Genomic DNA, 25444 nt, shown 5'->3' on the forward strand with positions numbered 1-25444 from the left:
TATATATATAAGTATATATATAAGTTTATATATATATAAGTATATATATAAGTTTATATATATATAAGTATATATATAAGTTTATATATATATAAGTATATATATAAGTTTATATATATATAAGTATATATATAAGTTTATATATATATAAGTATATATATACTTATTAAATATACAATAAATATATTAAGTATATATATACTTATATTAAGTATATATACTAATATAAGTATATACTAATAGAAGTATATATATACTTCTATTAGTATATATATACTTTTATTAATATATATATACTTAGATACGTGTATATATACTTACATAAGTATATATATACTAATATAAGTATATATACACGTATATAAGTATATACTTAATATAAATATATATACTTAATATATATACTTATATTAGTATTTATAATATATATAATATATATACTTATATAAGTATATATATACTTATATAAGTATATATATACTTATATTAGTATACATATAATATATTATATATACTAATATAAGTATATATATACTTATATAAGTATATATAATATATAATATATATACTTATATAAGTATATGTATACTTATATAAGTATATATATACTTATATTAGTATATATATACTAATATAAGTATATATATACATATATAATATATAAGTATATATATACTAATACTTATATTAGTATATATACTAATATAAGTATATATATAATATATAATATATACTAAGTATATATATACTAATATAAGTATATATATGTATATATATAAGTATATATACTTATATTAGTATATATATACTTAGTATATATATACTAAGTATATATACTTATATTAGTATATATACTTAGTATATATTATATATTATATATACTAACATAAGTATATATATACCAATATAAGTATATATACTTATATAAGTATATATATACTTATATACTTAAACTAAATATTATATATTATATATAGTATATATATTAAGTACATATATACTTATATAAGTATATATATACTTATATAAGTATATATACTTATATAAGTATACATATACTAATATAAGTACATATATAAATATAAGTATATATACTAATATAAGTATATATATACTTATATTAGTATATATGTACTTATATTAGTATATATACTTATATTAGTATATGTACACTTATATAAGTATATATATACTTATATACTTAAACTAAATATTATATATTATGTATAGTATATATATTAAGTACATATACACTTAATATAAGTATATATATACTAATGTAAGTATATATACTTATGTAAGTATACATATACTCATATAAGTATGTATACTTAATATAAGTATATATATACTAATATGAGTATATATATACTTATATTAGTATATATATACTTATATTAGTATATATACTTAGTATATATACACTTATATAAGTATATATACTTATATAAGTATATATACATATATACTTATACTTATATATACTTATATATATACTTATATTAGTATATATATACTTATATTAGTATATATACACTTATATAAGTATATATACTAATATAAGTATATATATACTAATATAAGTATATATATACTTATATTAGTATATATACTTATATAAGTGTATATATACTAATATAAGTATGTATATACTAATAAGTAGTATATAGACTAGTATATGTATACTTATATAAGTATACTTATATAAGTATATATATACTTATATTAAGTATATATACTTAATATATATACTATATATAATATATAATATTTAGTTTAAGTATATACTTATATTAAGTATATATATACACTTATATTAGGTGTATATATATACTTATATTAAGTATATATATATACTTAATAAACTAAATATTATATACTTAATAAACTAAACTAAAGATATATATATATGTGGATATACATATCTCATGTATATATATCTCCTATATATATATAGTATATGGATCTCCTATGTATATATAATATATATCTCTCCTATTAATTCTGTCCCTCTATGAGAACCCTGCCTAATACAATCTTCTACCTTGGCTGCCTCTCTTCCAAATCCACAGTGTTTGCTGGAATGAAGGCACCACAGAGGCAGCCTCCTTCGTTGAGTCCCTGCTCATTGCTGGACAGCAAGCTCTGCCCAGACCCCTCCGTAAAGGAGGGTTTAATCTTCTTTGCCCCATATATTTCATGCTTGTTTCCCCTATCTTCCTCTCACATTATCTCAATAGTAAAATGGTCAGTGCTCCACAAACTGATCTGATAACATTTAGTTGAAATGATTAAATTTAGCAAAATATTGGAGTAAAATTATTTAGTTCTGTGATACTATGTGGTTGGATCAAAATGATTTTCATTTTTTGCTTAGTTCTGTTTTTCTACAGTATTAGGTTACTTAACTCTATCTTGTCAAATATCAGATTTGGGAATGTCAGGATAATAAAAGCAAGTTTTATTATTTCAAGATGGATATTTGGCATTGTGTAGTCATAGCTTATCTGAGATAATATTTTAAGGATTAATATTGGAGCAGAACTAGAAGAAAGACATAGTTATTTAGCATACATGTGACATTTATGTCAAACAAGCATGGATTGAAATAAACCAATTTAATTTCCAAAAGCCCATTGCATTTAGCAGAAAATTTTGCATAATGCATGTAAACCTGTGCCATTGCCCCATAAGTCAAACTCTTCAAATTACTACTGGAGATTTCAATTCAACCCAAGCAAATGCATAGTATATATGTGCTTATATGTATGTAAAAATCTGAAGCCTCTGAGACAAAAGTCTTAAGACAATGTAGCAGGTGTCAATTTTTTACCAAGATAATGGTGAGAACCCTAAATCAGAATGTTACATACTTAAAACCAATTTGTTTCAGTGGCATATACTCAAGTGTCAAGTATCGAATGCTTATTCAAAGAGAGACCTCATATGTCAGGTTTGTGCAAGACTGTTTCTGTTTATTTTCTTCCTTTAAGTATGCTCTTGTATCCCAACGTATTTTCTTAAGGCTGAAATTTAGCCATCTGTGGTACAGGAACACAGGACTGGGAAGAACTTGACCCAGTTCCTTCAGGTATTACTTCTTGAACTCCTGAAAACTGTATTTAAAGTGGCTTACAAATGGCTGAGAATTCTTGCTTGATATTTTAAAACCTATGATGGGAATCAGTTTCGGCTTTGAAACCAGGACTTAAGAGTATTAACACTAGGTCCTTCTTCTTAATCACAAGGCAAAAACTGCATGTAAATTTGGTACAACAATGATCGGCCACTTGGAATAAAACTCAAGATGCTGGAAAACATTGATTAGCCTTGAATACCATGTTAAAGGTAGAGTCTTGTTAAGTATACCTACCAATACAGAGCCCTGTAATAGTACCAAACTGTTAAAAGGTAGAGGTGACCATAGAGCCCTCCTCCGTATGGGGAGCTCTGTTACTCTTGGGGTATGGCGTATTATAGTGACTACTGGGTTTCCTTATCAGGAAACTTTGGGTGAAATTTGGCTTTGCCTATATTTGAATCTCAAGCAAGTTACCTTGAGGAGTCAACAACTCTGAGGCTTAATGAACTAAGACAGTGATTCTCAAACTTTTCTGTCTCAGGATTCCTTTATACTCACAAAGTTAGTGAGGACCCCAAAGAACCTTTGTTTATGTACACTGTATCTGTTGATATTTTCCACATTAGACATTAAAACTGAACATTTAAAAATATGTATTCATTTAAAAATAACAATAAACCCACCATAGACTAACATAAAATATATTTTTATGGAAAAATAACTATATTTTGCAAAAATATTAGAGAGGAGCATTGTTTCACATTTCTGCAAATTTCTTTAGTGTTTAACAGAAGGCAGCTAGAGTTAAGACTGCATTCAATCTGTAGTGATATCGTACTTCATGTAGCCTCAGGTAAACACTGTATACTTGAGAGAATGGAAGTGAAAAAGGCACTCATTTTAGTATCACTATGAAAATTGTTTTCACCTCATGGACTGCCTAAAAAAGGGACCACCAGGGGTCCCCACTCCACACTTTGAGAACTACTTTCCTTAGAAATGATACCGAATAATAACAATAATAATAAGCATAGCTAATGTTACTTAAATGCTTGCCCTGTGCTTCTCCCTATTTTAAATGTTTTTATTATTATCTCACTTAATTCTTCTAGCAACCGAATAAGGTAGATATTATATAGCATTGTCTTTATTTTCCAGATGAGAAAACTGAAGCAGAAGGAAGTTCTGACTTCCCAAGGTCACACAGATCATAAATGATAGAGCGAGGATAGGAGCCCAGGTACAGTGTTGTCATAAAGATCAACAGTATTAGACAACAGTGTGGTGGTGGCAGAGGTGACGGTGGTGATCATACAGTGGCACTGTATGCTATCTAATGTTTAGGAAACACAGGCTATGTAAAATGCTGGGTGCCTTCCATGCATCATCTCATTTTCTCCTCACAACAGATCTGGGATGTACTTTGATTATCATCATCATTTGACAGATAAGGAAACTGAGTCTTTCCTAAGATCATATTTAGTATGTAGGAAAACTATATAAACTCTCTAACTATAAAGTTTTGTTACTACTATAATTAAACATAAAATTATGCTAAGGGCCGTGTGCAGTGACTCACGCCTGTAATCCCAGAATTTTGGGAGGCCAAGGCAGGATGATCACTTGAGGTCAGGAGTTCGACACCAGCCTGGCCAACATGGTGAAACCCCGTCTCTATTAAAAGTACAAAGATTAGTCGGGTCTGGTGGCAGGTGCCTGTAATCCCAGCTACTCGGGAGGCTGAGGCACAAGAATCACTTGAACCTGGGAGGTGGAGGTTGCAGTGAGCCCAAATCAGGCCACTGCGCTCCAGCCTGGGCAATAGAGCAAGACTCAAACAAACAAACAAACAAACAAAATGATGCTAAGATTAGATGCTGTAATCTGATACCTCATTTAACTGGCATCATAAGATCCAGTTATCTCTGCAGATGTGAATTTCCCAGAGTAGTTCATTTTTACTACTTTGTGGCCCAACTGTTTAAGGTATAACCATAATGATGGAAGAAATCATTATGAGCATCAATTTGGATTCTATGCCTTCCTGTGGAGATGCACTGGAGGCTGTTGAGATGGGAAAGCGTCGATTTCCTGGTCAAATAATTCAAGGATACTCTGCATGCTGTGGCAGTGTTTTCTTTCAGGGTTTGTGTACCTTTCCTGTTTTTACTATCCCCTCCTTATAAATTCAGTAGTATTTTTTTTTCAGATTTAGCCCTTTTGCCTGATTTTAGCCAACTCTCTTTTTGCATGCTTGTAAATTATTCCTTCTATTTTGTCCTCTTGGGGAACTAGGCAACCCCGTTTGCCTGTACGTATTGCGAGTAAAATAAAGGCAAAACCTATCTGAGTCTATGGACTCTGAATATTTGTTTAGATTGCTCCAAATTCTTCTGCTTACTTCCACTTGATTGGCCTTACTCACACAAATGCAGTTGCTACCTAAGCACTTTCATATAAGTGAGATTTTACCAAGCGATCACAACTTCTGAAAGATGGAGAGTTTTAATGCCATTTACTGGGAGAGTAATTTGCATATGGGCTTTCTTTTCCTGTATTTTTACATTTCAGAGCTCTGCTATTAACTACACTTTAAAAAAATCCTTCAGAGGAAACCAAATATGCCTTGTTCCAATTCCAATAAGGTTGCTTTCAATATTTTGAACTTGTAGTCACGGTTGAGATGACTTAATTTAAAACACATTTGGAAGCGCGACTGAGCCTAACCTATGTAGGTAGCTTCATTATTTTCTTGGATGAGTTCACTTTCTGTTGTTTTGTGTTTGTCTAAACTCATGGCCCAGCGTTATTTATGTTCTTCTATATCTGAGATGTATCTCTAGTAAAAATAAAATAAAAGGAAAGCCGCTATTCTCAGATTGGAACAAAGTGGTAAAAACAAAAACAGAAAACAAAAATAAAGAACAGGAGGAGCCAAAGTCTGAGAAGAAAGAAACATAAATCATTGTTGTACTAGATTAAAATCAATTCAACAAACAATTATATGCACTGAGGACTGGTCCAAGGGATAAACTTGCAAAGTCTTGTAATCACATCCTTAATAAAACTGAAAGTCTAGGATCTGGCGCCTATCTACCCAGCTAGGCTGCCACTCCTCCTGGCCTTATATGTTCCACAGAAACGCTACCAAAAGCAGTATGAAGCTTCCTCAAAAAATGACAAATAGAATTACCGTATGATAAAACAATTCTGCTCCTGGGCAGAATTGAATTGAAAGCAGGGGCTCAAACAGACACGCATACACTCATGTTCATAGCAGCATTATTCACAACAGCCAACAGATGGAAGCAACCCGTGTGTCCATCAATGGATGAACAAAATGTGGCATATATATGTAATGGAATATTATTCAGCCTTTAAAAAGAAGGAAATTCGGCTGGGTGTGGTGGCTTTTGCCTGTGATCCCAGCACTTTGGGAGGCTGAGGCTGGTGGATCACTTGAGGTTAGGAGTTTGAGACCAGCCTCGCTAACATGGTGAAACTCCATCTCTACCGAAAATACAAAAATTAGCAGGGCGTGGTGGCGGGCCCCTGTAATCCCAGCTACTCAGAAGGCTGAGGCAGGAGAATCACTTGACCTTGGGAGGCCGAGGTTGCAGTTTGCTGAGATTGTGCCACTGCACTTCAGCCTGGACAGCAGAGGGAGACTCCGTCTCGAAAAAAAAAGAAAAAAGGAAATTCTGATACATGTTACAACATGGATGAATGTCAAAGACATACTAAGTGGCATGAGCCAGTCACAAAAGGACAAATACTGTATGATTCCACTTATATGAGGTACCTAGAGTAGTCAAATTCACAGAGACCGAAAGCAGAAAGATGGTTGCCAGAGACTGGAAGGAGAGAGTGATTGGGAGTGTTTAATCGGTACAGAGTTTCAGTTTTGCAAGATGAAATAGTTCTGGAGATGGATGGTTTCACAACACTGTGAATGTACTTAGTGCTACAGACCTGTACACTTAAAGATGGTTAAAATGGTAAATTTTAGGTTATATATATTTTGCCACAATTTTAGAAAAAGTTTTAAAAAATTTTAGAAAGCCTACGCATCCTTGCTGTTGTCATTCTGTTGCTTACTTAATATCTTACAGGCTGGATGCCTGAACACACTGACTTTGGTAAACTATCTTCAGTTTAATTACGCTAAGTAAGGCAGAAAGAGAGCAATTGACTTGCCACCAACAGGCTGGAAGGTTGCTGACAAAGCTCCACACAGAACCCAAGTGACTGGCCCCTGGCTCTGTGCAAAAGCCCCCGAGGCTTTGCCACTTCCCAGTGAATTCGTCACGGTAAGCCTGAGAAAGCAAATAGACACTGGGAAGGGGGCTGAGCTGGTTGCTTTGCTGATCATGGACCAGCCTCAGAGAGAAGACACCTGTGATGTGACTTGGCCATTGTGTCTCCTCCACAGTGCTGAGCTCCTGCACTTCCATGCTTATTAAAAGTTATAATTCTGGAGATGAAACAGGGATACACTCATCTGGCTGTAATTCAGGACTGAGAAGAAAGCCTCACCTTCACCCTACCCAGCAAGCCTCCTCCCGCCTTCTTTCTCCACCCAAGAAATGCAACAAACTACTCTGTCAGGGATTTCTTTCCTCCCCATGACTGTTCTCTAATGAAGTGCAGGTGCGCGTGCAGCCAGTGGAGAATATGAGAGGATGGGGCGCCAGGAGGGGTGAAGAATTTCCTGAGAAATTCAAGCCCTTAAATCGCTTCTCTTCCGTTAGCCAAAGAAAGTTTTTGGTTATATCAGGAGGTTGGCAAAGTTTTTCTGTAAAGGGCCAGATATTAAATATTTTTGACTTTGTAGTTCCCCTGACAAGTATTCAGTTTTGCTCTTCTGGGGCAAAAATGGAATAAATAATATGTAAAAAAAAAATGTGTTTCAATAAAACTTTATTTATGGACACTAAAATTTGAATTTCACTATAATTTTCATGCGTCTCAAAATATTATTTTTTAATTTTTCTAAATCATTAAAAAATGTGAAAACCATTCTTAGCTTGCAGGTCATACAATAAAACAGGCGGTAGGCCAGATCTGGGGACTATGGACTGTTGTTTGTTCACCTCTGGTTTGAATATTTATAATCTACCTACTTTTAAAAAATTAATGTAGCTCACGTGTTCTTGAGAGGAAAGGCAATACTATTTATGGATAATTTGTTTAACGCAATTTAGCATAGCATGATAGTGAAGAGCATAGCTTCTGGGAGCAGAATGGTTGGGTTTAAATTCCAGCCCTGCTACTCACAAGCTGTGTGACCTTAAGTAAATTACTTAAACTCTCTGAACCTGTGTCTCCTCATCTGCAAACAAGCTGACTCCAACAAAATCTACCCAACAGAGTTGTATGGATTAAATGAAATAGTATGTGTTGAGGGCTTAGACTGTTGCCTGGTGCCTTGTAAATGTTAGATGCTATTTGCTATATGATAGCATTATCACATTTAATCCTGCCAAAGGGATATTATCACCATGTGATAAATACAAACAATCAATTTCAAGTCATTTAGGCAGCTTGCTTGTTGGGGGTCAGAAAACACTACCCCAAAGCCCTTTGAGCTGAAGGAGATTGAGAGGGCCTAGGAAGCAAGGTCTCTCTGACCTTCCACCACGTTTCTGTGCGAGAGCCAAACAGAAAGGAATTCTCTGTCTTACCTTTCCTGCAAGTAGATCGTAAGACCCTCATGTGAGAGACGAACCGCCCTATATCCGGAGGAAAGAAATGCAGCACAGAGAGGCCGAGAAGCGTCTGAATAAATAGGCGTCTCTCAGCAACACGCTCCCGCCCCCCACAGTTCATTACCATAAGGCTCTGCCCCTTTCTGTTGTCCAATCACATTTCTTCACACTTCTTTCGTCAGATTTACCGTTTCGTCAGATTTACAACGTTTTCCCTGGATCTTTGGGGTTTTTTTTTATTTCTGAAGCCTCCTGAGTCACAAAAAACTTTTAAAATAAATTTGTTATGCTTTTCTCTTGTTAATCTGTCTTTTATTATAGGAGCGTCCACCATGTCCCTTGCAGTAAGTGAAAAAAAGTTATTTTTTCTCCCCTCTGTGCTCAAGCTTCAAACAGAAGGGTGGTTCCAACACAGCCTATCTGCTGTGGTCCAGGCTCTTTCCTTCCATTCAAACCAGGCTGCCTCACTGCTCCTGTTAAGACTATTTCTGTAGCTTGTCATGTTGTTAATCACGCATTTGCTGACAAATCTCCTTTCTCTTTTTGTTCCGTGATTCTTCTTTTGTTAGGTCTTCTATTCCCTTCAAGAGTGCCGCTTCCTCTATCTCCAAAACTTCCCATTGCTGAGGTCCAGAATGTCTTTTTTGTCCTCTGCAACATTCCTCTAGTGTCTCCTGCAGCTTTGACGGTAAACAACCGCCTTTTGCAAATGTGTCCCACAGCTCCACGTCTCCAGGTGCTACACAATTTAGATGCTTCCAGAGGGCAGAACGTGCTAGATGGACTGTGACATCTAGTTGACCTGGCTTCACATCTCAGCACTGCCTCTCATTTGCCGGAGGATATTGGGAAAATTGTGTAACCTCTCTGAGTCTTGGTTTAGATATCAGTAAAATTGTGATAATAATAAGAACCCCCAACTAAGGTTGTTATAAAGTGAAACGATGGACATAATGCAAATAGGAGGCTTATTCATTCATTCCTTTATTTATTTGCTCAGCAAGCATCTATGGTGTCCCTCCTATGTCCCTCTAAGTGCATACTCAGTGGTAGGTGATATTGCAAAAGCCCTGAGTCTTTTCACCTCAACACATCTTCTAAATGTGCACTTCTCTAATTTTGCCTTTTGCTCGTCTTCCAGTCTTCTAGGTTCAAGCCCATAATTCTTGGTAATGCTACCTTCTCTCAGCTCCTGTGTTCCAACCATCAAGTCTTGCTTGACTTGCTCATTTTTTTCTTTCTTTTTCCCACCATCCTAGGACCAAGCCCATGTCAGCACAAACCTGGATCCTTCTTTCATGCCAATCCTCAAGTTTTGACTTTATTTCAGTTGGAAATTGGCATCCAGGGAAGTGTTTGAATAGGGAAGGAAAAGGATCAAAGTGGTGCTTTTGGAAGTTTAATTTTTGCTCCACGTGAGTTCCAGTGGGAAGTGGCCAGTGGCAAGGAGACAAGTAAAAAGTTTTAACAATTTAAATATAAACTGATAAAGACTTAAAGTAAGGTGATGCTATTAGGCATGGAACGGAGAAAGAGGAGGCTGCAAGAGGCATTTTGAAGGAAACTGTGTGGGAGTGAATTAGGTTTGGGGTGTGAAGATAACTCCACAATTTAGAGTCTCGGTAACTAGGAGACTAATGATACCTTTTTCACAACTTCAGTAGCACTTTGTGCTGCTCACGTGTGTCTTTTCACCTACTATCTGGTGTAGGTTATTTCTTTTTAATGAATCATTGTCTTTCTCTACAAATTGGTTATAAACTCCGTAAAGCAAGGTCTATGTGTGTCCTAGTCTATTTTCTATTGCTTGTAACAGAATACTTAAAACTGGGCAATTTATAAAGAAAAGAAATTTATTTCTTACAGCTATGGAGGCTAAGTCCAAGATCAGGGGACCACATCTGGTGAGGACCTTCTTGCTGGGGGGGACCCTGCAGAGTCCTGAGGTGGTGCTGGACATTACATGGCAAGGGGGCTGAGTGCTAGCTAAGGTCTCTCTTCCTGTTTTATAAAGCCACCAGTCCCACTCTCATGATAACTTATTCATCCACTAATCCACTAACCCATTAATTCATGAATGGATTAATTCATTCATAAGGGTAGGATCCTTATGACCCAATTACCTCTTAAAGGCCCCACCCCTCAATGGTACTACATTGGAGTCTAAATGTCAACATGAGTTTTGGAGGAGACAAATATTTAAACCATAAGAATGTCCCATCACGCTTTCCTTTTTATTTCAAAATTTGCTTACACTGAGTCTAGGCAGTGCTAGTAAGTGTTGCTAATTGGTTCATTCTTGTTGTGAGTACTTTGATGATGTTGCAGGAATGGAAGGTGGGGGAGCAAATTTTTTTCCCCAGAGAATTAGAGTTACGTCAGTATTATTAGCTTATTGCTAAACTAAGTCTATTCTATGAAGAAACATAAACATTCACATTATGCACAAAATTTATTTTCATCAGTGAAATACAACCCCCATGAAAGCTCCCACACAATCTCAGTAGGCTGGTGGTACAGTGCCTTGGAAAGAGAAATCAGGAGTGACATTCAACAGCCAGCAACCCCAGAAAACCCTCTATCTTGATGGAAAGGGCTACTTGTTTTCTGTCTCCTCATCCTCACATGTACATTCCATCTGCCTAATGCTTTCCTCTCTTAATTGAAAAACAAACAGACATGACACACACAAAAAAGCATTTCTTGCCCCATTTCTTAGCAAGCAAGGTCAACTTATGCCGCACTCAGGCTGTGTAGTAGGTGCAGGAAAACGTTTTTGTGATTTCTTGAAGCACAGCTTTTACACAGTGTGGCATAGATATGAAGTCCTGCAGACAGCAGCTGCAGGCAGAGTGGGCTGGTATGCAGCAGGGGAATGCATGGGAGGGCTTTCTGAGCAGTCTTTCAGCAGATGGCGAGTCTAGGCATCCAGGTGCAAATCACTCCAGTCACATCTGAAAACCAAACAAGAATTCTTTAGAACTGTGACGTCTGGACAGTGTTATTCGTTCTACAGTGATATCAGAGAAAGGGCTTCCCATCTTTTCTTCTGAGTAGACCCCCGCTCCAAAAAAAAATATCCTAGAGCAATAGCAAGAGTCAAGAAGTCCAAGGCTAAGCAAAAGGAGTAACATTGGCTGGAGGCTGGGGTCCTAGAAAAGGAAAGGCAAAAGACTACAAAAATGAAGAAGTGCTCATTAAGCTGAGGAATACGTCCAGGGATAGAACTGGGGAAAATCATAGAACAGATAACAGAGTGGTTAGGGAAATGATTTTAGACTTTTTAGCATCTCTCTTGTTATCTTGGATTGGTCATCTATTCAATACACAGAAAATAAAGGACTTCCTAGAATGATATAACAGAAAGATCAGTAGCTCTCTTAACAGATGGGCTTAGGTTTAAACCTCACACTCTGTGAGTGATCTTGGCAAGTCACTTCACTTTATTGGGCCTGGGACTCTTCATCTATGAAAGAGGCAGGATGATATCTACTCCTAGGGTGTTATGAGGATTAAATGAGATAATGTAGGAGAAGCTCAGCTCAGCTCAGCATGGCTTGGCAAACAGGGGACATTCAATACGTATGTGCTCTTTTTCTCTCTTCCCTCTTCTCCTTTTCTCATAGGAGATAGGGCTCACATAGACCTATAAAGGCAGAATTCTTTCACAAGCTGCCTTTAGGCAGAGAGAACAGAGCTTGGTCAAGAACTGTGAAGGGCTGAAACTTTGTACTACTTGTAAGCTCACAAGATAACCTGACAGATTCATGGATGCTGGCAGAAGACACAAGATTCCTGGGTCAGAGACAATGGACTTTACTCACAGCACAGCAAGCAATAAGAGTATTAGCATATTTGCTTTGACCTTCCAAGCCCCAATTCCCACAGAACAATGTGAAGAGAGCCAGGTAATACCTGCACACACTGTGGGGTGGCTTATGAGAGAGAAGCCCTGAGTATAGAAAACCCAAATTTTGCATAATGGACCCTAAGTGCACCTGCCCTATGCTCCAGCCCAGCTCCATTTTTCCATATATGTTTCCACTATGGAAACATCCTTAAAAAGAGAGCCCAGCACAAGGACTGTCAGCACCTGCCAGATGTAAAAATGTAAGACACATGGAAAATTGTCTCCCAAAAGGGATAACAGAAATAATCCCTTTCCTTCCTGTCCTCTTACCAGGTTCATTAGCAGTGGCAGGCTTTCTTCACAACATTACTTTTCCCTGTGAACATGCAGTCTCACACATCCCACACTCCCCGTGTTTCCCTCTTTATCTCTTCTCCCATTAATGTAAGTGCTCAAGCACCTCATCAAGAACTTTCTATCCCCATTTTGACCTTTTTAGAGAAGTGCCAGAGCCCACAGTTGGGGAGGCTGCTGGCCTGACCAAAGGACAGGGCTTTTCTCTGGGAATCTCATTTAAAGTTTTATGAAAAACATAATAAGAGGGGAATAAGAGAGGAGGTCAAGGGAGAGAATGAGACATCTCTCCTTAACTCTCTGCACTTGGGGAACATTTGATCCCGGCTTGGAGGTGAAAACGGAGCCAAGTTGGTGTCACTGAAATGAAGCAGGAAGTGTTCTGAGTCTCAGATATCTCCCTTCAGGTGCACGGGCCCAGAGCCAGCTGGATGTTTGGAGAGAGCAAGAGGCCACCTACATGGAGCTATTTGAGTGACACCAAAACATCTTCCTGCACCTGATATTTCCATTATGGTCTCTTCTGTAGCAGAGGCATGATCTAAAAAGGACACTGTTCCAATATAAATATGCCATCTGGGAGAAACAATTTCCACTATTTATAAATGCTTCCAGAGGTGGCCTATTCATTTAATGCCCTTATTTTAGTACAGCTACGTGCTAGACATTGTGTTAGCCACTGGACTTCAAGGGGGATCAACCATATGTCTTGCCCTCAGGAGTCTGCAGTAAGAATCAGGAAGTATACTGGGAATTAGGATGCAAGTGACAAGCTTTATGACAAGTGAATTGAGAGAATGACATAGGAACATAGACAAGGGGCATTTAATCTTATTTTGGAAGATCAAGAGATGTTTTTCAGTGGAAGCTAAATGTAAACTGAGACCCTGTATGTTGAGTCTTTCTTAGCTGTATTTCAGAGGTGAAGAAATGGAAGTTTAAAAAGTCTAAATGTCTTACCGAATATTATATGGCCTGGGAGTGACAAAGCCAAGACTCAGACATACTATATTTTAATATTGGCTTTATCATGGGTTTTCCCATGTGTATTAACATATTGGTTTATCTAGGCAGCTAGGGCCTTAGGAGACAAGACCTCTGAGAGACAAGTCTTAGTGGTGATGGGAGGTGCAGGAGGGTGGAGAGGGTTGGGGTGAAGATGATTGTGTGGTGTGGGGGTAGAGAGAGGGTGATGCTGCTTGGGAAAGTCTTCCCAGGGGTGGGGTGCTGGTGTAATGGGGGCTTTTGGAGGAGTGATCGATGAAGCCTGAAGACAGTGGAGAGTGTGAAGTTTCTTAGGGAGAAAAAAAGAGGAAGAAAGAGGGTAGTGGGAGGAGGAGGAGGGAGGAAAGGAAAAGAAGATTAGGAGGAAGAGGAGGTAAAGGAAAAGGAGAAAGGGGAAAAGGAGAAGGGGAAAAAGGAGAAGGAAAAGGATAATTATTTAAGAATGAGATCATATCTTTTGCAGGAACATGGATGGAGCTGGAGGCTATTATTCCTTAGCAAACTAACACAGCAACAGAAAACCAAATACAGCATGTTCTCACTTATAACTGGGAGCTAAATTCATGATGAGAACTCATGAACACAAAGAAGGGAACAACAGATATTGGGGCCTGCTTGAGTGGGGAGGGTGGGTGGAGGGAGAGGAGTAGAAATAAATAACTATTGGGTACAATGCTTATTACCTGGATTATGAAAGTCTGTACAAAAGACTCCCATGACACGAGTTTACCTATATAACAAACCTGCATATGTACCCCAAACCTAATACAAAAGTTAAATAAAAAGGATAATTAAGGAGAAGTTGTGATAGAAAATTTGATGTGAGCAGCAAAATCTAACTTTCTCTGTTTTATAATTGTATCCAGTGCTACATGAGTTAGTCATAGCCACTATTCCAGGAAGCAGGAGGCCAACACCTTCTGTGTAAAGAGAGAGAATTCAATCAGAGCCTCAACACAAAGCCCACTGCTGATTGGGTTCTTCACAGGAGCCTGAATTAGTAGTTCTTCCAGTCCTTTCAAACACTACTACCCCACCCCATCTTGTCAAGGTTTGCTCTGTTCCAGAAGGAAGTAAAGGAACAGGTGTTAAGAACCAGCTTCCCCACTCTACTTTGACCCTACAGGCGCCTGCAGTTTCCTAGGACTGACCTTAGCATTCGGAATGAGCATAGTGTCCTGTAGAGTGCAGGGTCAGTGCATTTCTGAAATAACAACCAAAAAAAGTAAAAAGGGTTTTGAGTTGGACCAGGGCTTATATCATATGCTATGGTTCAAAGCTTTCCTCCTAGTCTTAAAGCCAAGCCAAACTCATTTGGGTTTCGAATATCACCATTTAGCAGTCCATTGGCCTGGGCCTCCTTCTCTTGACCGAACTCTCATCCAACCTAGGCAACATTTGGATTCAATTTGATAGAAAATGTGGGTGAGCTGCTTGCCAAATTCTTATGAATCTGTGTCAAACTCAATGATTTAGGCTAAGATTTGGGGTGTGGCTGAGTTCCCAGAGGAATTCTGTGGTTGCATAATTCACAGAAAGTGAAGCAAAGGGTATTTTCAAAACTATTTCCAAAGAAGTGGACTCTGTAGAATCTCAGTCTATGGGGATTAAGATTTTGGAGACTTCACCACAGAATTTAAGTCTTTTCACAGTATGTAATGGTCTTTTAGGGATGTTTAACCATCTGTTCATTTTTCTCCCCCATCACTCCACCATATAGGTTATTATCCATTTGAACCAAAGGAAACCAGTACATAGGAATGATACATTACTTAACTCAAGGTCAAGAGGTAAGAAAATGGCTGGACTAGGCTATAGGCCTGGTTCAATGAATTCTGTTGTACAGGGGCTACCAAAACCTTGATCTCTGACCCCTTCAAAGATGGTGATTTTTTTTCTTTCATTACAAAACAGGTTACTACAGCAACAACATACAAGCCACAGTAAATATAGGGTATTGAGGCTGTTCCCTGGGAAATTGACTCTGAGGTGGAGACTTGCATGTAGGGAGTTATCAGGAGTGCTCTCAGGGATGATACTCACGAGAGAGTGAAGGAAGCAGGACTGGGCAAAGGGAAAAGATGGACATTGGGCATGTACAGGAGAGGGCTACCCAGATCCCTTGGGGCGTTCTGGAGCTCTGATAGCCATTCACAGTTGTTTAACATTGTGGCAAACGATCTGGACAGACATTAGTTAAGAGTTACCTCTGGAGAGTAGACATGACCTTGGACTAGGAAGTTCTCTTTGGCAGAGAGCAATTTTCATGGAAGGCTCAGCTGTGTGAGGTTAGCAGCCAAATTCCTGGCAGCTGGAGTGCCTTGGTCCTCAAGGAGGTGGTGCCCCACAGCATCCACTACAGGAAGGGAAATAGAATTGTACATTGAAAACCCAGAGTACCATAGCCAGTTTCATAGAGGTCATGTCCATAGTGATGTGAAATTGCTCATGGGAGCTAGAATGGGGCCTAGAGATATCTAAGGCTCGAGAGACCAAAGAGACAAACACCCAGCAAATGCTAAGGGTGTGTAGGAGTAAACGACTATGGCTTTTGCATTTTTATACAGGGGGTAAAATCAGGTTTGATAGAGTAAAAGATAATGGGGGAAGAGAAGATGTCAAAGAAGAAATCAAGGACAGACAAAAAAGTCTGCAAGGGAAAAGGAATGTGATTTAGCTAAGATGAGTGTGGAAACTTCCAGAACAAATCGAAGACACATAATCCTTGAGTTATATTTTGTAAACATCCTGGAATCCCTAGTTTCTTCCCAGAAGCTACTCTAAGGCTTCCCAGAAGCTTGGCCTTGGTGCTACCGTCATACCCTAAAGCTGGCCGAGCTAGCAGCTGATCACTGGAGTAGGAGTTAGGACCCCTGAGTTTTTAGGGATCCACTTGAGCAATAGGGTGGCCTTGGACTAATAAATTTGTTTTTGTTACCTATTCTTTTCCTCTCCTTCCAGTACTAAAATTACTGAAAAATGTGCCCATTGTTTTATACCAAATTACTAGGTGAGTATTTGAATTTTCTAAAATGTGAAAACATGAGGGATTTTAAAAATGGCTTCCTTCTCTCTTCTCTTCTCTCTCTCATTTCTGTCCCTAACTCTGATTTTTTTATGACAAGATTATGATGCTATTTTGTTTTTTTGTTGTTACTATTTTCATTTTCGCTTACATTGTTTTCTCCTTGAGCAGATTCTCTTTTCAGATCAACTCGAGGTTCTCTGAACACATCTGGTACGCTCTTAACTTTAGCTGCTAGAAGTATTCCCAGCACTTGGAATTCCATCCCATCTACATCAGAGCTGTCAACAAAATGGTATCCAGTTGTTAAGGCCCATCTCAATAGCAGTGTGCACTTGGTTCCTTACTCACGTCATACGCAGCATATTGAAATTGAAATTGCCCACTGACTTCCATTCGTTCATTCATTAGCCTTTTCTGAAATCTCTTGTTTTTTGTTCCCATCCTGATGTGATTTGACCCTGCCCTGCCATTTCTTATATCTACTTGTCTCATTCTGCCTTACTCTATAGTCACGTGGTTTCTCATTCTATTCTATTCATCTGGTTTCTATTTTAAACTGAAAACTCTGGAGGGCAGAGATTATATCTAAATATTATTAGATTTTTTTCTTGCAACACAATATCATGATATATATATATATATACACACACACACACGCACACATACATATTATACATATATACATACGAGAAACCTAGTAGTCAGAGCTCATAAATATTTAATTGAATTTGCTTTCTAAGAACAATGAGGGAAACCAGGAAAACATTCAAATAATGAAAAGCTTGCTACCCCTTAACTTCTGACTCTCAACTTAGTTATCCAAACTGAGTGAGATAGTCCTGAGCTCAAAGTTAGCTGCTCACAGTGAGTAGCTTTGTGAACTTAAATTAATAATGAGCCTGTATGAGCCTTAGTTTTCTCATCTGTAAAATAGGAATGATAATTGTAACTACCATGGTAGATGGGACAGTAGTACATAGCCTGGCATTTTATAAATCTACACATGTTCAACTGAAGAAGGTTGAAGGATGGAGCTGGAGTACATTAGCTGAGAACTGAGTCCCCTTGGCCCCAGCAACAGATCCTGACTCCTTCACATAGTGCCAGTGCTACTGGGCTGTGAGAAGTAAAGGATCTTGAGGTCATTTATTTTTGATACCAAAGTTCTCTTTGATACCAGTTTTAACTCTTCGGAAGAGGATAACTAGATTTTTATTAATGTGGACCAAAAAATTGTCCACATGAATTTATAAAACTGAATTATATTCTGATCAGCCCTTTATTATTCATAGGAGCAGTTCCACTTCTAGATTATCAGTGGAATTCTTTTCCCTTATTTTTTGGGCTGCCTTCTCCCTGCCACCCAGCATGTGGCTGAGCCACATCCCCCAGTGTGGGCTTAGGGAATGCAAACTCATTTTAACTTTTTCCTGAGCAGAACATCACTGGGAAGAAAATTGGAACCCCCCAAAAGCCATACAAAGCATTCCAAAGTAAAATATAAGAAACATTTTGAATGTTTTTCTGTTTTGGATTATCTGTGCCACTATTCATTTCCCTTTTTTGTGGATAATCAAGAACTAGATGTATTATGGTTAACAAGACTTGAAAATTGCTGAGAAAACTCTGCAGGGCATTGAAGCATTTGAAAGGTAAAATTCATAATCCTCAACATTTACACTTGACAGCCCATGCTACCCTGGAGGAGGGGAGTAGGGTAGGTAGATAGCTGCAATAGTTGCAACTGCAGATTTCTTTTTTTTTCCCCAAGGAAAAAAAACAGCTTCAGCTGTTTCAAATCATATGATTTGAATAATGATGAAAATCAGATAAAACCCCCAAGACAGACAGAAAAGGAAAAAGAAACTCTATCTTGCACTGCAAAGATTTTTTTTTTACGTCAACTTAAATTTTTAAGAAAGGAAAGATTGTTTTCTTTTTTAGCCAAGGAATTTCTTCATTGCATTTAGCCAAATACAGGTTCCACACCCTTTTCTAACTCCAGCCATGTGAATGTCCTGATAAGCACACGGCAAAAAATAAGCTAAGTGAAATATTCTCATTGCCTCATGATCTCTAGAGTGTATGTCATCAAGGCACTCATCCAAATATTGCAAGTGAGTTATCTGAAATTCAGTTTTGAGGAATCCAGAGCCACCTCCTCAGTCATGGAGGGCCTCTGGGATCCAGAGGGAGCTTATAATGAAGGTAAGGATTTGAGCTGGAAGTCAGAGCGCTTGAGCCCTTTCCTTGGTTGTATACTCCTAGGTCAGCTCCAACCAGACCTTAAAAGAGTTAGAAGTTCACACCCATTGTTTTTTTCTTCATAGGATTCAATTCCATGAAAACAATGCAATTTCATTTGTGTAGTTTTAAAATGTAGGAGGCACAAGTGACTAAATATAGGATCCAAAGCTGAGGGCAGTGCAGTTCCTCCCCTCAAAGAGCTCACGGTCTAATACAAGAGACAGATTATTATCGTTATTGCACAGAGAGATTTGCCCACTCTCTCGAACACAATTGCGCTTTACTGGTTGCTAAGAGTGCAGTGGGAACACGGAGTAGGTGTTCTGAATGGCATTTTAGGGCAGCCCAGAAAGGCTGCATGAGAAGTTGGTATTTAAACCGGGCCACGAAGAATAAATAGAATTTTGACAGATCGAGGAAAAAGAGTGAGACTTTCAAGCTGTCAGCTGTTGTTTCTAAGAGAAACCTCTGGCCAAGGGACACTAAGAGGTAATACGGGACAAACTCAGTAAGGAACTGATAAAAAGGTCTTCGGAAGGTGATAGGAAGAGGCTGGCAATCAACAAGTGAGAGGGCTTACAAATATCAGCCTTAACCACCACCCTATTGTGCTTCCACCAGGTACAGTCCCATCTCTCCTTCCATGAATTCCTTTCTCTAGAGGAAACTGACGGTTCTCAGGAGAAGTCCTAATTCCCCCAACCCCACCAACCTTTGCTTCCTCTGAGATTACTATCGTTATTTTACATAACAAAAATGACAACAGTATAAGTTACTCTGCCTTACCTAACGAACAATGATAAGAATAATAATAGCTATCATTATTTAGCATTTATTATATGTTAGGCATTTGTGCTTAGCATTTTACATATAAAATGTCGTTCAATCTTTGCAACAGCCCTTTGAGCTATGTACTTTTATTAACACACTGTATTTCACTACTGAGGAAATTTAGACTTGGAAACTTTAAGTAATGTGCCCATCGTCACTCAGCTAGTAGAGTTGAAACTCAAGTTTCTTTAGTAATCTCAAAGCCCAAGTTTTTAATCTCTACATCATCTGGTCTCTCTAGAAATTTCATTCTCCCATAACAATAATATCATAGTTTTATATAGTGCTCTGCAAATGCATACAAAGTTTATTCCTCTTTATTTGTTCATTTAACTGCAATAGCCTTGTGTTGTTATTTTAATGTTTCATTTTTAAAAATCAACTTACTTTTAATTGACGAAATTTGTATTTGTTTGTTGCTCTCTCCTTGAGAATGGAGGCATTTAGTAAATATAAATTAAAGGGAAGAAAGGAAAAGGGAGAAAGTTTGGAAAAGAGGAGGAAGGAAGAGGAAGGGAGGAAGGGAGAGAAAGAAAAGGGAAGAAAGGAAAAAAGAAAGAAAGTATAGAGGAGAAAAAATAATATCTTGCTTTATCCATCACAAGGTTGATGGCTGATACCTTTATAACCAAAGACAGATTAACAACAGAGAAGCATAACAAACGTATGTAATTCATGTTTTATGTGACACAAGTCTTCAAAAATGAAGACCCAAAGACCCAGGAGAAACTGTATTTTTATGCTTAGGTTTGAGGATGAATGTAGAGGCATGATTGGACAGAAAGGGGGTATGACTTAAAGATAACCTGGAGGGCACTTAGTAAGGCCTGATTCTTCAGATTCTTCTTAGTCTCTCTGTGGAACATTCCTTCTCTCTGGATGTAGGGCAGGACACCTGTCACATGAGGGTCTTCAAGAGAGGTCAGAAAGACCTTTCTGCTTCTGTGGTTTTCTCTGTTTCCTTCAGCTTAAAATACTCACCATGCCAAGGTGCCATACTTGGGGGGTAGAATTTCCTGCACTCTGTCAAAAAAAGAAGGAAGAAAAGGAAGGAAGGAAGAGAGGAAGGAAAGAAAGAGGAAAGAAGGAGGGAAAGATGGGAAGAAGGAGGGGAGGAGGCAAAAGAGAGAGAGGAAGGACAATTTTCTGATAAATAAATCGAAAATCAGAGAGCTGAAGCAACTGGACTGGAGTTGTGACAAGTCAATTACAATATCAGGATCAGAATCCAGCTTATGGATTCCTGATGTGACCATCTTTTCACTGGATTGTTGACTTTGGTGATAAAGGTCCAGTATTTTTTTTTTATATATATACACACAGGTGAAGAGAGATTTTTAAAGTTCAGTTTTTATCTTTGGTCATCAGAAACAGTAGCATAGTGAGGTAAAAGAGTTAACTTTAGGACAAAAATGAATTCTCTGCAGGAAAAATGGTGTCTGACCTTACAAATTAAAGTCACATGACTTAGGGCCTATTATTACACAGCAACAGTCACATACCAAGCATTACACAAACAGATGGAGGGGGTGAAAGACGACTTAATGAGAAATGCATGAGAGGAATGTGAGACATGCATGAAGAAGGAGCATTAAATACCTAGGATAACAGCTATGGCTAAGCTACTCTGAGTTGGGATAAAATAGGATAGGCTAATAAAGGAGTCAAGAATGAAGAATTCATTCTGCATGCCAAGGGGAAGAAATTTCGTGATTAAACCATTACTCTGGGACCTTCTCAAAGAATATTCCTTATCCCATCTCAATACTTATCCCCTCCCTCGAATTCTTTGACTGTGAAATCCTTTTATAAACAAGTTTATAATGATCAAAAGGATATTATGACATCAATTTTAAGGAAAAAAATCACCTATGCATGATGGGAAGGTGAAGTAGAAGTTGCATTAATATTAAGTTGGAAAAATAGTAAGGAAGGTGGGCAGAAAAGGAATCACTCTATGGGGAAAAAATTAAGCAATTGGCTGAGGAGATGTGAATCTGCCTGGATCATCCAATCTCACCAAGCCTCGATCCAATAGCAGTTCTAATCCTGTCACCTCCACACAGTGTCCACAGCCTAACAAAATTTTTCTTGGATGTGAAACCACTATATTCTTTACTGAGGTCTTCACCCTGAAAATTGACTTCACTCTGAAATATTAGTAAGATAAATGTTATGAATGGAAAAATTCCCTGAGCTCATTCTATTTGCTATACATTCTTTCTTTTCTTCTTTTCTTTTCTTTTCTTTTTTTGAGATGGAGTCTCGCTCTGTCACCCAGGCTGGAGTGCAGTGGCATGATCTCAGCTCACTGTAATCTCTGCCTCCCAGGTTCAAGCGATTCTCCTGCCTCAGCCTCCCAAGTAGCTGGGACTACAGGCGCATGCCACAATGCCCTGTTAAGTTTTTGTATTTTTAGTAGATACAAAAATATCTACTATATTTTCACCATGTTGGCCAGGATTGTCTCGATCTCATGACCTTGTGATCTGCCTCCCTCCGCCTCCCATAGGGCTGGGATTATAATCATGAGCAACTGCGCCCGGCCACTATTCTCTATACATTCTTCTTATTTAGGTCCACTTCACTATTGTCTGTTTCAGATTGTAAAATTGCTGAGTAGAACAATAATGTAATATACTCTCTATGAACTATTCCCAGCTAGGAAGCATCAATCTTTAGACAGTTCATAAAGAGGATGAAGAGGAAGATGACAATGACAATAACCAGGAGAGTGGACATGGGATTCCATAAGGGATGGGAAGAATGGCTGGAATTTTGCTACCTTGTGTATTAATAATTTAAGGCAGCATGGTATAGAGAAAAAAGCCTGGTCTTTTGAGTGTGAGATAGATATGGCTTCTCATCTTATTTCTCTTCATCATGTGGCCACAGTATAGGGTTTACTCCATGGATTTACAAGGTCAAGATACACTTCTAACAGATAGGAACTATATCCATGCCTCAATATTTAAACTATGGATAGATTTATAAACTTCACCTTGGAAAGTCTCAGAAGTATTCTCCAAGCAAGCTAAAAAAAAAAAAAAAAAAAAGCAAATGGCAGCTGACTTAATGGAAAAATATAACAAAACAATAACCTGGAGACAATATCTAGGAGGGAACAATTCTGGGAGAGCATTTCTTTTTTCCCCACCTGACTTCAGAGAGGTGGCAAGTATTCACTGGGAGGCATCACTTTAAGCCAGGTACAAAAACAGGCTCCAACTACAAAAATTGCGTTTTCCTAACAAAAGTATTCCAAGCAACCTCCCTGTACACGGCACATTTTCTGAAAATCAATCAAGCCCTCTCATTCAGCTGAAGTCCAATCGCATTGTCTGTCCCTTCCTCCAGAAGCCGATTTCTGCCAGGTAGAAAATTAAGTTTCCTTTACTTTTCTTTCAGACACAATGCTTCAGCATCGCAGAACTGTTGTTCTGTGTGGGAAACCGACTTCCTGTCTCAATAAACAAGCGCACACAGGCTTTTCTGGACACATAATGGAGCCTTTTTTATTTTATACAAAAATCATTCCACACTTAACACATCAATGAAGCCACTTAAGCTCTACTGCATCTGAATTAAAGAGGAATTGTGTGATCAAAGGGTGTGAAAAGAACCACACAGGGTGTTCTTCAGATCCTCTACTTTTGTTACATTTGATACATAACAAACCCAATAAATATGCTTATCCCAGGAGCTAGTTTCATTATCTCATACCCTTAAGCCTGGCGAAAGTATGTCTGTACTGCCCTTCCTTCCACAGTGTCCATTTTATACTGACAGTTTTGGTGAAAAAGTGAAAATTATTTGGCATGTGGGTGAGATTGGGGGAATGAAGTGGCTTTCCCTTTAGGTTTTGTTTGTTTCTGTTTCACTAACTATAAATGCATATTTATATGTTTATGTGTGTGTATAAATATATATCTACATGTATCTATCTGTATACACACCCAAAAGAACTATATATAAAAATATGTAATATATATTACAGATATAAAAGCATGTACATTTCTCAAGTTAATATTACACATAAAACGATAACACGGGAAATTTCTTTTTCTTACCAAATATTTGAATATAAAGCAAAAAAGACATGATGAAAATTCTCCAGTGCCTAGAACTGAATAGGTGAATAGGACATACTATAATCCTTTTATACCTTTTCATGCTATGAACATAGCTTCTGTGAAGGTTACTAGGTATTTAACATTAGCTGTATTTTTTTAGTATCATGCATTGTAGGAGATTTGGAAAATTCCTAGAGAGTTCAGGCATCCTCATAAGCCACATATCACAACTACAAATATATTAAAGTGCATTTTGTGAATAATAATTCAAATACCATAAAGATGTGTCTTCCATGCAGTTGAAAAAAGGCATGAAATGCAAAATATGCAGTCAATGAATTAAAGTTGATTGAACATGTTATTTCAATTTATGCAATCCAATCAATATTGAATTGAGATTTATTCCTTTAGCTATCATTTGTATAGCTCTAGTGAATTGTTGAACAAGAACCCAAAATTGTTTAGATAGAAATCCTATCAATGAAGAAGTTCACATTGCAATTAGTTCAAATATAATCTGTGGAATGCCAATTATGAGTTAGCCAGTATTCTAGGTACAGAGGAGTCAAAGATTAAAAAGGCATGTCTCCTACTGTACTCATAGTCCAGTAAGAAAGAGACAACTGCAGACAAAGGTCCCCATGCAAAGTGTGATGGTAACTTTCATGAGGTGCCCTATTGGAGTGTGGTGGAAGAAACAACTAATTTAGTATAGGGAAGTCAGCAATGACTTCCCCAAAGGAGTTTATATTTGAGCATGGTTTTAAAAATGGATGCAAAGATTAGAAGTTTATCAGACAGACAAATTGGAAGAAAAATATTAGGTAGAATGCAAAGAAGCCAAGACATGCTTGAAAACATGAAAAAGCATCACGGGCTCTTAAATTGGTGCATAGTCTGTATGATTGGATTGTCGAGTTTATAAAGTGAAGAGAAGCTGCAGATGAGGCTGGGACGACAGGCGTCATTAAAGCATCCAAACTGTACTCTTGTAAGTAACCAGGAACCAAGTAAGATCTTAACAGATCAGAGTGATTTGAATTAGATGTTCTATTTTGTGTCTAGATACAGTGAGGTGTCCATACTAATCAACCCTTTGAATAATTATTCAGATCTGGTTGTATTGGTCTAAATAATTTAGCCCGTTGCATTTTTCTTTCTCAGTGCTCAGTTGTTTGGCATTGCATATGCCAGCCATGCAGATGACGGGCTGAAAGGTTTGGTTTACATGCAGATGTTTTCAATGTTGTGTAGACAATCACAAAC

The 25444-nt window shown here is 37.6% G+C and overlaps 1 protein-coding gene and 1 long non-coding RNA gene across 3 annotated transcripts in view; both read right to left on the bottom strand.

Moving 5' to 3' along the window:
- LOC134731261 (uncharacterized) overlaps positions 1-8889 on the bottom strand; it is a 185429-nt gene extending 176540 nt beyond the window's left edge. For both annotated transcript variants that reach the window (XR_010113499.1, XR_010113498.1), the window contains exon 1: positions 8767-8889. This is a non-coding gene — a long non-coding RNA (uncharacterized LOC134731261). The remainder of the gene's footprint in view (positions 1-8766) is intronic.
- Positions 8890-11223: 2334 nt separating this feature from the next.
- BLID (BH3-like motif containing, cell death inducer) overlaps positions 11224-25444 on the bottom strand; it is a 99840-nt gene continuing 85619 nt past the window's right edge. The window contains 3 exon segments of the mRNA XM_063608330.1: positions 11224-11744; positions 16207-16355; positions 17176-17305. The gene's annotated coding sequence lies outside the window, so the exon portion shown is untranslated.

This window comes from Pan paniscus, chromosome 9, assembly GCF_029289425.2.
Source record: "Pan paniscus chromosome 9, NHGRI_mPanPan1-v2.0_pri, whole genome shotgun sequence".
Classification (NCBI taxonomy): Eukaryota; Metazoa; Chordata; class Mammalia; order Primates; family Hominidae; genus Pan; species Pan paniscus.